Source organism: Fukomys damarensis, unplaced genomic scaffold (assembly GCF_012274545.1).
Source record: "Fukomys damarensis isolate Sample0158 unplaced genomic scaffold, DMR_v1.0_HiC HiC_scaffold_38, whole genome shotgun sequence".
In the NCBI taxonomy this organism is placed as follows: domain Eukaryota; kingdom Metazoa; phylum Chordata; class Mammalia; order Rodentia; family Bathyergidae; genus Fukomys; species Fukomys damarensis.
The window spans coordinates 20119561-20133752 of NW_022900950.1; positions in this window are offsets into that span (position 1 = coordinate 20119561).

The following is a 14192-nucleotide window of genomic DNA, read 5'->3' on the forward strand; positions in this document are numbered from 1 at the left end:
TAAACACCATTCCACTCTCAACTTTTATAAAACCAACTATTTTTGTGAATGGGGGATTGGTCCAGAGGTACTCTACCACTGAGCTACATCCTCAACCCTTTTTTTTTTTTTTTTTTTTTTAATCTTGAGACAGGTTCTCACTAAATTGCTCAGGCTGATCTTGAACTTGCAATTCTCCCACCTCAGACTCCCAAGAATAAACCTGACATCATGATCATGAGCATCTATGAGTTCTGTATGTTTTCAATTCTACAAATGAATGAGATCATATAGCACTTGCATTTCTCTGCCTTCTTATTTCACTTACCATAATGATCTCTACACATGTTGCTGCAGGTGACGGGATTTTATTCTTTCCTATGGCTGAAGATCATTCCATTGTGTATATTACATATAACATTTTCTTCATCCATTCATCAGTGATGGACATTTAGATTTTTTCCATTTCTTAACTATTGTGCATAGTTCAGCAATGGACATGGCAGCACAGATTTCTCTTAGATATAATTGTGTTCATCAGCTTTCTGAAAGTAACACATATCCTGAGATAGTTAATTTATAAACAGAGAAATTTTATTTTGTCTCATAGTTTTTCAAGTTCCTGCCCATACTGAAAGGTCTACATAGCTTTAGGGCCTAGGAAGAAAAATCCAGCAATATGCTGTATACATGAAACACACCTACTTGAAAAAGAAATGCATAGACTTAAAGTAAAAAGATGGAAAATAGTTCTCCATGCTATAGCAACCTGGAAAAAAGCAGGGGTCCCTATCTTGTTTGCAGACAAAGTAAATTTCAAACCAAAACTAATTAAGAGAGACAAAGAAGGTTACTGCATCCTTGTAAAGGGAACAGTTCAACAGGAAGAGATAACAATCATAAATATTTATGCACTAAATACTAATTCTCCCAACTACACAAAACAAATATTACGGAAGCTGTTTAATTCATGGTGGCTGGGACAGTTTGAGAGAAAGAGGAAAGACTTGGATCCCAGTATCTCCTTCAAGGGCAAAGTTCCCAGTGACTGAACTTCCTTCTACCACACTTCACACCTTGAAGAAATTCCTTCTACTAGACTCCCCCTCTTCCCAATAGAATCTCAGCTGGGTATCAAATTTTTAAAAGATGGACCTTGGCAAGCAATTGTCCAAATCATACCAAGAGAATACAGTAGTGCTTGAAGTTTTTATATAAGCATTAGGACAGGGGTTATAGACTGGAGAATATATTGTAAAGAGGAGCTAGAATCTATCACTCTTTAATATTTCTCAGTTCTAGTCACTCCTTTTAATTAATATATTTAATTTCATTATAATATCATTTAGATGTTATTCTGTCTCATGGTTCAGGGTATCCATCATAAAGTCAACTAACCTAATGCAGCAACATCATGGTGGGCAAGCATGGGGAAAGATGGCTATACTCTTCATCGCAGTCCCAGGAAACAGAGAGAATAGTTGGAGGAAGACATATATCCTCCAGAGGTACACCTCCAGAGAAATATCTCTTTTAAATAGGACTCTCATTCTAACAGAAAATTTAGCTATCAACTCATCAGTGGAGTAATCCATTAATGACAATAGCAGCCCCATGATCTAACCACCTATCAAGAGTCCATGAAACTTATGGGCAACATTCCAAATCTAAACCATAGCAACATATGAGTATGTCTTCATATAGCACTTTTTCAAAATTAAAAATAGTAACTGAATAACAAGATAATTCTTTTGAAATTGACTCTGTTTGAACAGTGGTAGGGTCATCATATATTCTTATAAGTTAAAATAAAATTGTTTACACTAAGATTTTGCTATGTTATGCAGATGTTTTAGGGTACATAGTATTTCTAAAGGTACTTATATCATTGAGGTAGTACAATACTCACAATTCAGGAGGAGGAAAGGAAGATGAAAAAGGAAGAGAAGGAGGAAAAGAAGAAGTGGATGAAGGATGAGGAAGAGAGAGATTTCACTAGAGGGTTTTTTTCATCCATCAGGATTATGTAATTTTAATGTTTCCTTAACCTGAAACTGTTTATCAAGGTGAGGTAAATAAGCCAGAAAACTTGCAGATTGTTCCATTGGAAATATTTTCATTTGAAATTTGTAATCTAACATATTATGTTCACATATCATGTGAGTTATTCATAATAAATTATGCTTTTTATGACAGTGAAGAAATCATTACCAGAAAAATAATACCTGTCATCCACAACTGTCTTTAAGTAGTCAATGCTGAAAAGAAAGTTTGTTATTTTTAAATAATTAAACATATCAGTAAGCATGGATTTAATTATAACTTCACCTAAAACAGAAATGAATTTCAGCTTTCTATTTTATCATGCCTATTCATAGGTAATTAAAGTCTTACCAATGACAAAAGTGCAGACTATTTGAATTATATTCCATTCTGTCAGACTTGACATGCTACTCAATGATTAACAACAAGAAAGTATGCTTTTTCAGTGAGTTTATTGGTACTTTTTAGATGTACAGTACAGTTACATTCATCAATGTGATCTCGATCCCTTTAAATGACAGGTCTTGGTTCTCATTTTTTCCCATACTCCTGCCCTCCCTTCACAAGCAATTTTTTTTTATCTTTTCAGTTTTTTAAAATTTAATTTATTGGTACATTCTAGGTAGACAGTACAGTTACATTCATTACTGGGATCTTGTACCTTTACATGCCAGGTCTTGTTTCTCATTTTTTCCCCTTGTACCCACCCTCCCTTCACCCTCCCCTCCCCTCCCCCTTCAAACACTTTAATTCCATTTTTACATTTGCTCATATTTTTTTCCTTTCCCCTTGTTCCCCCTTCCATATCCTTCTCACTGTCCCTACAACGTTGGTCCTTTTCTTCCTATTTGTTAAGTGTTCCATTAGGATCTTGAGTACTATTTTAGCTTTAGTTTTTCAAACCAGAGATACTATTTGATATTTGCATATGTGTGCCTTATTTATTTCACTAAAAAGTATATCCTCAAAATGTACCCATTTAAGTATGAATGAATCTACTTTGTCATTCTTTATGGCTGAGTAATATTCCATTTCATAGTAAAACCACATCTTCTTTATCCAGTTTCCAATTGATGGGCAGTTGGGCTGTTTCCAATTTTTAGCTGTTACAAACTGTGCCACTATAAACATGGGTGCGCATATATTACTGTAGTATGATTCTTTCACTTCTTTTGGAAAGATACCCAAGGAGAGGGATGGCTGGGTCAAATGGAACCTCTAATCCTACTTCTTTGAGGTGTCTCCATATTGACTTCCATAGTGGTTGCACCAGTTTGCACTCCCACCAACAATGGAAAAGGGTTCCTTTCTCCCCACAACCATGCTAACATTTGTTATTGTATGATTTCTTGATAGCAGCCATTCTTTGTGGGGTGAGGTGAAATCTCAGTGTTGTTTTCATCTGCATCTCTCAAATGACCAGGGATGTGGAACATTTTTTCACATATTTACTTGCTGCTTTTATTTCTTTGTCTGAGAAATGTCTGTTCATTTCAGATGCCTACTTTAGAATTGGGTCTTTATATTTGGGGGGGCTGGTTGTTTTGAGTTCTTTATATATTTTAGATAATAGTCCTTTGTCTGAGGAGCAGCTGGTAAAATTTTTTCCCACATTGTAGGTTGTCTCTTAGTTCTGTTGATGGTTTCTTTTGCAGTGCAGAAGCTTTTTAATAAGATGAGATCCCAGTTGTCGATTCTATCTAGTAGTGCCCATCCTACTGAGGATTTGTTCATAAAGTCTTTTCCTATGCCAATGTCTTCCAGAGTTCTGCCTAGCTTATCTTCCAGCAAGTTTAGTGGTTTTGTTTTCATGTTTAGATCTTTAATCCACTTGGATTTTAATTTAGAGCATGGTGACAGGTGAGGATCTAACTTTAATCTTTTGCAGTTTGAGATCCAGTTTTTCCAACACCATTTATTAAAGAGGCTATCTTTCCTCCAGTGGGGACTGGCAACTCCTTTGTCAAAGATGAGGTAGCTGAGTGCATCTGGAATTGTTTTTGTGTCTTCCAATGTGTTCCACTGGTCCTCAGGTCTGCTTCTTTGCCAGTGCCATGCTCTTTTCTATCACAATGCTTTGTAGTATAATTTCAAATTAGGAATTGTTATATCAAGTGCCATGTGTGGTTGCCAGGTATGGCTTTTGCTATTCTAGGTCTCTTATGGTTCCAAATGAATTTTTGGATTCTTGTTTCAAATTCTGTGAAGTATAGTTTTGGGATTTCAATTGGTATTGCATTGAATCTGTATAGCAGTTTTGGTAGTATGGCCATTTTCACTATGTTGATTCTTCCTACCCAGGAGCAGGGGACATCTTTCCATTTTCTTAAATCCTCCTCAATCTCTTTTTTCAGAGTGCTGTAGTTTTCAGGGTAGAGGTCTTTTGCTTCTTTTTTTAGATTGATTCCCAGATACTTCATTTTTTGGATGCTATTGTGAAAGGAATTGTTTCCCTAATTTCTTTCTAAGTGAGTCTGTTATTTGAGTACAAGAAGCCTATTGATTTTTGGGTGTTAACCTTGTATCCAGCTACTCTGCTAAAAGTGTCAATTAAATCAAAAAGTTTTTTGGTGGAGTTTTTTGGGTCTTCAATGTAGAGTATCATATCATGATCAAATAATGACAGTTTTACTTCTTCCTTTCCTATCTCTATTGCTTTAATTTCTTTCTCTTGTCTAATTGCTATGGCTAATGTTTCCAGAACTATATCAAAGAGGAGTGGCGATAGTGGGCATTCTTGTCTTGTTCCTGATTTTAACGTGAAGTTTTTCAGTTTTGGGCCATTTAATATGATGTTGGCTGTTGGTTTTTCGTAGATAGCCTTTATTAAGTTGAGACATAGATCATTTATTTCAATTTTTTCCAGAGTTTTTAATCATGAATGGGTGTTGAATTTTGTCAAATGCTTTTTCTGCTTCTATCGAGAGGATCATGTGGTTCTTGCCCTTGACTTTGTTAATATTGTGTCCTACATTAATTGATTTACCTATGTTGAACCATCCTTGCATCCCTGGAATAAATCCAACTTGGTCAGGATGAATGATCTTCTTGATGATCCTCTGTATTCTGTTTGCTAGTATCTTATTGAGGATTTTTGCATCTATATTCATTAAGGAGATTGGCCTGTACTTCTCTTTTTTTGTTACACCTTTCCCAGGTTTGGGAATCAAAGTGATATTTACTTCCAGGAATGAATTTGGAAGTATTGCTTCTCTTTCAATTTAGTTTACAAGTATGAAGAGTAATGGCAATAGATCTTCTCTAAATGTCTTGTAAAATTCATCAGTGAATCCATCAGGACCTAGGCTTTTCTTTGTTGGTAAGTTTTTAATTACATTTTCAATTTCACTGAATGTGATTGGGGTGTTTAAAATGTTTTTATCTTCTTCCTTCAACTTTGATAATTCATAGGTATCTAGAAATCTGTCCATTTTTTCTGTGTTTTCCATTTATTAGAGTACAGGTTCTCATAGTATGTATTGAGTATCCTCTGGATTTCTGTTGAATCTGTTGTGACTTCACCTTTTTCATTCCTGATTGCATGGATCTGAGCCTTTTCTTTCCTTTTTTTGATAAGGTTTTCTAAGGGTTTATCAATTTCATTTAGTCTTTCAAAAAACCAAGTCTTCGTTTCATTTATTTTTTGTGTCATTTTCTTAGTTTCCATTGCATTGGTTTCTGCTCTAATCTTTATAATTTCCTCCCTTGTTCAAGTTTTGGGTTTTTCATGCTCTTGTTTTTCTAGGAGTCTATGAAGGCCCAGAATAAGAAATTAAAGGGAACAATGAATACCCAACATAGTAAATAAATCGAATCCATTAAACAGATTCAAACAGATATCCAGGAGATTAAAAACTCTATTGAAAGCATACGTAACAGAATCAAATATTGTGAGGATAGGATCTCAGATATAAAAGATAGGATACCAGACAGTGACGAAGAAAAGATAGGTCTCTTAAAAAGAGCCAGGGAACATGATAAATAGATCCAACAACTCCTAGATGATGCAAAGAAGAATAACATAAGACTGATAGGAATTCATGAAGTACCAGGTGAAAATAAAATGACTTAAAAATGCTGTTCAAAGAATTAATGACTGAAAACTTACCAAACAGAGGGGAAGAATTAGACATACAGATAAGCGAGGCATATAGGACACCAACAAGCCATGATTAAAAAAAAAAAATCTGCAACTGGACATATAATAATCAAGATCCCAGAAACCCAACAGAAGAATAAAATACTATAAGCAATAAGAGAAAAAAACACAAATTACATGCAAAGGAAAGCCCATCAGAATCACAGCAGACTTTTCAACACAAACCCTCAGGTCAAGGAGAGCCTGGAGTGAGGTATTTCAAGTCCTAAAAGAAAACAACCTACAACCAAGACTGATGTATCCTGCGAAACTTTCTTTCAAAATGGATGGAGAAATAAGATACTTCCCTGACAAAGAACACTTGAGAAACTTCATGAGTACTAAACCAGCACTACTAAGAATTTTAAACAATATTCTAGAAAAAGACAATGAAGATCACAACACCAGTAGGTCTAACAGAGCAAATCAAATAGCCAAGGCTAGAAACTAAAAGGAGAGAACAAAAAATAAAAAGAGTCAACAAAAGGCCAAAAACATGTCAATAATAAGTCAGTACATATAAGTTATAACTATCAACGTCAATAGCCTCAATTCACCAATCAAGAGAAATAGATTGGCAGAATGGATTAAGAAGCAAAATCCAACAATATCTTGTATACAAGAAACACACGTAGTGCAAAAAGAAGTCCATAGACTGAAAGTGAAAGGATGGGAAACAATTCTCCAAGCCACAGGAGCACAGAAAAAAGCAGGGGTAGCAATCTTATTCGCAGACAAAGCAAATTTCAAACCAAAACTCATTAAGAGAGACAAAGAAGGCTACTACATCCTTGTAAAGGGAACAATTCAAGAAGAAGAAATGACAATCATAAACATATATGCACCAAATATAAATGCCCCCAACTATATAAAACAAATATTAAGTAACATGAAAAACCAAATAACCACTAATACAATTGTAGTTGGTCATCTAAATAACCCACTATCAAAAATAGACAGATCATGTAGGCAAAAAATCAACAATGAAATACTAGAACTGAACCAAGCTCTTGAATGCATGGACTTATTAGACATCTATAGAGTATTTCACCCCACAAAATCAGAATATACATTCGTTTCAGCTGCACATAGGTGATTCTCCAAGATAGATCACATACTAGCTCTCAGAACAGGTTTGAATAAATGCAAAAGAATTGAAATTATTCCCTGTATATTATCAGATCACAGTTCAATAAATCTGGACATCAATAGCATAAGAAACTGTAGGAACTTCACAAACACATGGAAATTGAACAACACTCTCCTGAACAATCAATGGATCGCAGAGGAAATCAAAGAACAAATTGGACAGTTTTTACAAATAAATGAAACTGCCAATATAACATACAGGAATCTGTGGGACACAATGAAAGCAGTTCTACATGGAAAATTCATAGCACTGAATGCCCACATTATGAAAACAAGTAATTTTTTTAAACAATAATCTTCAAGAACATTTTATTGTTTAGTGATTTGGAATATTAGGGTTGAGACCAGCAACTGTAGAACTATTTTACATAAACATAGGTGAAACAACTACTAAAGAGCTGATTCAATATATTGGTCAGAATAACCAATTGTTCCAAATAAAAATTTAGACAGAAGTATTTCTAAAATCAGAGGTATTGTCCTATTTCTGTTGTTAATAAATATTTGAGTCTGGGTGATATCCAAACATTTATTTAACTCAATTTTATGGGTTCATAGACAAGGCTCTGGAATCAGCTTGACTCTAATGAGTACCTCACACTAGAAACAACTGGAATGCATGCAAAAGGGAGAGATTACACAGTAAGAAAAGCCTTAGTGAGGTGGAATGCAAGGCTTGGTATGTATTTGAGCCTCTGCTGAGAACTAACCAGGGTCTCATGGAAACTATAGTAGTTTCCTCCAAGAGCTGTGCCTATAAAGACCTAAAAAACTCTCCCTAGATCCTCCTCTTACAAGTTCCAAGACCTACCATGTGAAACTGAGGACCAAGGTTCCAGAACAGGAACACGTGTGGGAACGAATCATATTTAAATAATTCCCACAAATTTCCAGTTATTTACAATTTTGCAGTAGAAGAATAACTTTTGCTAATTTTATTCAACTGCAGTCATTAAAAATCCATTTGTCAGAATCTAAGGGTTTGTTTTTGGCAAACTGTAAATTTTATACATATTTGTTAATATTTGATTCAATCTCCTTTTTCTTTTATTTATTTTTGGTACAGGCGATCAGAATTTAGGGCCTTGTGCTTGCAAGGCAGGTGGCAGCACCACTGAGCTAAATCCCCAGCCCTAATCTCCTACATTTAAATATGTTGCTGAATATGAATTCAGATCAGATGTGCTGTTTTCTATGGCATAAACACCTTAATGCAAAAATTGTTTTAAATTGTAGCATACAATGAAATAGTGTTACAAATTATATTTAAAATTCCATTGGAAAAACTTTTAAAATATGAAAAATATGCATGTCATGCACTAAAAACATGTTTAAGTAGGTAACATAAGACTCATGAAGGCAATATGAATTTAAACTTGAAAGTGAAAATGCCTACAATTTGAAATTGTTCCTTAGTTTTTTGAAAAATTTTAAATGTCCTTATTTATATACTAATACTTGAAGAACACTTTTTAATAATTGAAGTCAACCAATATCAATTATCTAGAAAAAAAGAGAAAAATTAAAGAGAAAAAATACAAATATTTGAGAAAATAAGTAGAGCATGCATAATTTACTGAAAATTAAATAGACATCTGTAAATGCTTAAACATCGCAAAACTACTCCAAAAGTGACTACAATTTTCTATATATGAACAACTGTCTGAAAGAAATTGATTGACATCAACTATTTAAAATTATGCTTCCAGTGTTTTGCATGTAAATAAGGACATTTAAGATTTTTTAAAACTAGAACAATTTTGTTTCTTAAAAACTTTCCTTTTTAAGATAAAATTCACTCTATGCCTGAAAATATGTTTGCATTTCATTTCATTTTTTTTTTATTTCAGGTTGATAGAACAAAAATGAATAGAATTCTTTACTGCGTATCTAAAAATGTCAGTATCTCCTCAAAAGAAAAATAAAGAGTGAGAAAAATTTCAAAAAATCACTTATCAACACATGATATATAACCTTTTTGAAAAATACTTTTATTTGTGGCTCATGAACTTAATGGAGTAATATAATAGAAATTAATTCCTTGGAAATTCATGTTTTTCTGGGGTATTAGTGAATAAGTTCATCTTAGATTCTTAAACTGTTTTGTAATTTTAAAAATTATTATGTAAAAATTCATATATATATAGAATACTATGAAACATTTTAACATATGCATACTTTGTGTAATATTTAAATCAGGTTAAGTATATCAATCCCCTCAAACACTTAATATTTATTTGTCATAGAAACTATCTGATATATTTCAAATACTGAGTCACCCTACTGTTCCATAAAATACCAGAATTTATTTTCCCTGTAAAACTATTACTGCATAAACTGTTTTTTTCTCTTTTGCTAGTTACTAAAATGCTAGAATCCCATTTCATTTCTTTATTTTATTCTTCATGGTGTTGGGTAATTGGCAGTATATGACATTACACATCAAGGACAAATAAAACATAACTACCATTTTAAACAAATTATCTCTTATCAAAAGTTGTAAATTCTCTTGTTTCATACACATTAGTTTATTTATTAATGTTATAGCAACTTATACAAAAATGTGGGTTTCCTTTAAATAATAATAACATTTTGAAATATATTAATGTTCATCAATCAGACTTATCTTCTCTTGTAAAATATATTTTTATTTAATAATACATCAGGTATGAACTTTCTATATTTTTGTAATGATGACTTACTTTTTTATGTTTCATCTGATTCAACTTAATTTATTCAACCAAGTCATGTGACTAGGCAATAGTAGAGTTGTCAATGTGTGTGTCCCATTTGATTTATTCTTGTAGCCAAGCTGACGATAAATCTTGTTTTACAACAATCTACAACTAGACAAAGAAACCTTAAGAGCAAATTGAATGAATCTTGAAATACTGTTCCCATATAGTGGGAATTTTTTTCACTTTATGAGTTCAGCTTGTTCCTTTTTACCTACAAACTTTTCTTATTATATTTATTTTTCAACTGTGGTTAAAAACAAACAAACACATATTCTGTCCTCTTAAATTTTAAAGTATATAGTATGGTGCCTTGACTCAATAACATTTAATTCTGTGACTCCGGGTTCAATGGCCACATTCGAGTTCTTGTGAGGAAGATCACTGTAATGTCATTCCTTTCTTGATGCGGAGCTCATGAGTTGAAACACAATTTTGCCCATTACTTCTGTTTGGGAAGTGAATTATTTATGAACAAAAGCGTTCATGAACAGAGGTATTACTCTACAGTGAACTCCGAAATTAGTGAGAATTATGTTCCCAAAGCACTTATAAACTGAGAGAAACCGCGAGTTTCAGATATGGTTAAAAAATGCCTATAAATACCCATTTTTGTATTTTGAATGCTACATATGCGATACCTCCCATAGTTATGTAATGTAACTCAATAAAGTACAGTATTCGTAAATGCTTAGGAGGTGCAGGGTGTTTTAGTGGGATCTTAGGATTTTAAGAAGAACAAAACCTGGTTAGCTACAGTGGTACAGCAATCTGTTCTGCTGCAGGAATGATAGTGCATCTGGCAGACATGTGTGTGTTACAAGATGACCCATGAATGGCAAGGAGAACTGAATAACCTTCTCAAGTTGGCTGCTTGTAATGATGCCAAAAATGCAGATATTTACAGTTTCCACAAAATTATAAGGGTTTGTATGAACAATTATTAGATTCTAAGGAAAAATCCTCGAATGACAGGTCGCGAATGGAAGCTATGACTTTGCAAGGGTATACTGCATTATGCTTGACAATTTCTATATCTTTTCATTTTGCATAGCTGAAACTTTATACAGACTGCACTAACTTCCCATTTCTCTCTCTCTCTTGAATACCTGGCAGTCATCATTTTACTTTCTGTTTTTATGAGTTTGAGATATTTAGCTTCTGAAGATCAGAAAACTCTATTCTCAAGTGGACGACTTTCACAATCAATTATTGACAACTGTCTTTGGTTAGCCATTGAGTAAAAGTATTTAGAAAAAGCTATTATGAAAAAGCAAAAATAAAGGCTTTTCCTTTCACTTTTTATTTTATCATCACAGAAGCTAAGGAACAAAGATTTAATGAAGTATAATATAAACAATACATAAAAATATATGTATACATACAATATAAATATAAATACATACATACAATATTAAAAATACATACATCATTAATTTAACATAGAAATGTATCACACTTGTTTCAGATCACAATAATAATATAAAATAAAATAAAGTAAACTCTACCTATATAATTAAGATGCAGTGATTGGTTGTCACCACAAAATGATCACTTAAAGGAAGCATGTAAGCTCAATTATTTTCCTAGTCAAAAGCACACTCTTACTGTAATTTCACAGATTAGGATGTAAGAGTAATTGAAAGGTTAAAAATGTTCCATTGGGGCCTGCCGGCCTGCCTGCCTGCGATCACCCGGCGGCGTGTGCGCGAGCTCCCGGCCTGTGCCACAACAGACCCAGGAAGGAAGGCAGCCCCGCGGGCACCCTTGAAACACCCACATGACCCCCCCCATTCTCAAAGCTCCTGATCGGGGCAGTCCTTAGACAAACTCTGCAGAGGCATAGGTTCCCATGAAGGGTAGTTTTCTGAGCTCCCAACTTTGAACATCTTTAAAGAAAGGGCAGGGAAAACCTGTAATAGAACTGAGTGGAGTTCAACCCTGAGGGTAAGGAAACTAAAGTTAGGCCTTGTAGATTGTGTTCAGTCTCAGTCGTGAGGAACAGCCATTGGCTACCTAAGACCTGGGGATTGGGTTCTGCATATCGCTGTGCATGTGGTATAATATGAGATCAGAGATAGCCTGAAGGAGGACTTTCAAATTCTTTTTATTTCTCTCTCTCTTTTCTCTTTTTTCCTCATTCCACCCTAAAATTTCTTTCTTTTTTCTGTCCTCTCTCTCCAACTCAGTCTCTTGCTCCACCATATTGTCCCTCATCTCCCTTTTTATTCCAGATCCTGAATAACTCAGACTTCTTCTTTTATTATTTTTTGTTTTTAGGAGGGGTTTCTCTTTATGTTCTTTTCTCCAGTCATTTTACCTCACTCATGGCTCTGTACCTTCAAGGGAAGGCAAGCGCCTGTTACTGTTAAGGGGATATATTCCTGTCCTTATTCCTGCACTCTCTCTATCCCCCCTGAAGTTAATAGCTTTGTAAAGATAGTAAGGTAATTCTACAACCTCTGGATTCACTTCAAACCTGCTCTAATTCTTTCACTTATCTAATCCTCTTGTTCTAAGTCGAACCCCCCATCCTAAATGGTAAAGATGCCATATTGAAAAGAATATTCACTGCAAACATACTATGAGCTGCTTCTTGAAATTAATCTAATTCACATGAGTTAAAGGTGATACATTAATGACTACCACAAGTGGTCAGTTGGCAAGCTGTGCCTGATCCTATTGGGCTGCTGAATGTATCAATTGGGACAAAGAGTGGTGATTGATTTAAAGAGTTGTTTTCTCTGATATTATGAAAACGAGAATGTCTATGAGTCATTAGAAACTCAAAAGCTAAAACGCAACTATATTAGGAAGATTTAAGTAATACCCAGAAATTAAAGAAGGACAACCCAACAATAAAAATAAAAATGAGAAAACACTTAAGCAAGACACAAAAACAAATATCCAGTTCACCAATAGCAAATAGTAGGACAAATGAGGATGAAAAGTCTGATAGTGAACCAACAGGACTCCCTGGACCCATAGCACAGGAGGTAACAAAATTGATCAATCAGGCTCTAGAAAAATTCAAATCAGAAATAATTTCCCAGCTAGCCAGAGAGATGATGAGCAAAATAGAAGTCATGATTCGAGACTCTAGAGCAGAAACTGAGAAAAAAATAGATGAGCTCAAGACTGTGATAGAAGCCATGAAGACTCAGCATAAGAAAGACATGGAAACAATGAATGCCCAACAGAGGAAAGAAATGGAATCCATAAAACAGATTCAAACAGATATCCAGGAGATTAAAAACTCTATTGAAAGTGTACGAAACAGAATAAAAGATTGCGAAGATAGAATTTCAGATATAGAAGATAGGATAGCAGTCAGTGACCGTGAAAAAAGAGGTCTATTAAAAACAGTAAGGGATCATGAGAAATCAATCCAACAACTCCTAGACGATACAAAGAAAAATAACATAAGACTGATAGGAATTCATGAAAAAACAGGAGAAAACACAAATGATATAAAAAAGCTCTTCACAGAATTAATGACAGAAAACTTCCCAAACAGAAGGGAAGAATTAGACATACAGATAAGTGAGGCATATAGAACCCCAACTAGCCACGATCAAAAAAAATCTACACCTAGACATATAATAATCAAGATTCCAGAAATCCAACAGAAAAACAAAATACTACAAGCAGTAAGAGAAAAGAAACAAATCACATGCAAAGGGAAGCCAATTAGAATCACAGCAGACTTTTCAACACAAACCCTTAGGTCAAAGAGAGCCTAGAGTGAGGTATTCCAAGTCCTAAAGGAAAAGAATCTCCAACCTAGACTGTTGTACCCTGCAAAACTCTCTTTCAAAATAGATAGGGGAAATAAAATACTTCCACGACAAAGAGCACCTGAGAAATTTCATGAACACCAAACCAGCACTGCAAGGAATTCTAAACAATATCCTAGAAAAGGACAATGAAATTCACAATAACATGAGGCCCAACAGACCAAATCAAATAGGCAAGGCAAGAAACTAAAAGGAGATGGGAGAAAAAGTAAAAAGAGTCAACAAAAGGACAACAACATGACAAGAATAAGTCAAAATATATCAGTTGTAACCATCAATGTTAATGGCCTCAATACACCAATGAAGAGAAACAGATTGGCAGAATGGATTAAGCAGCAAAATCCAACAATA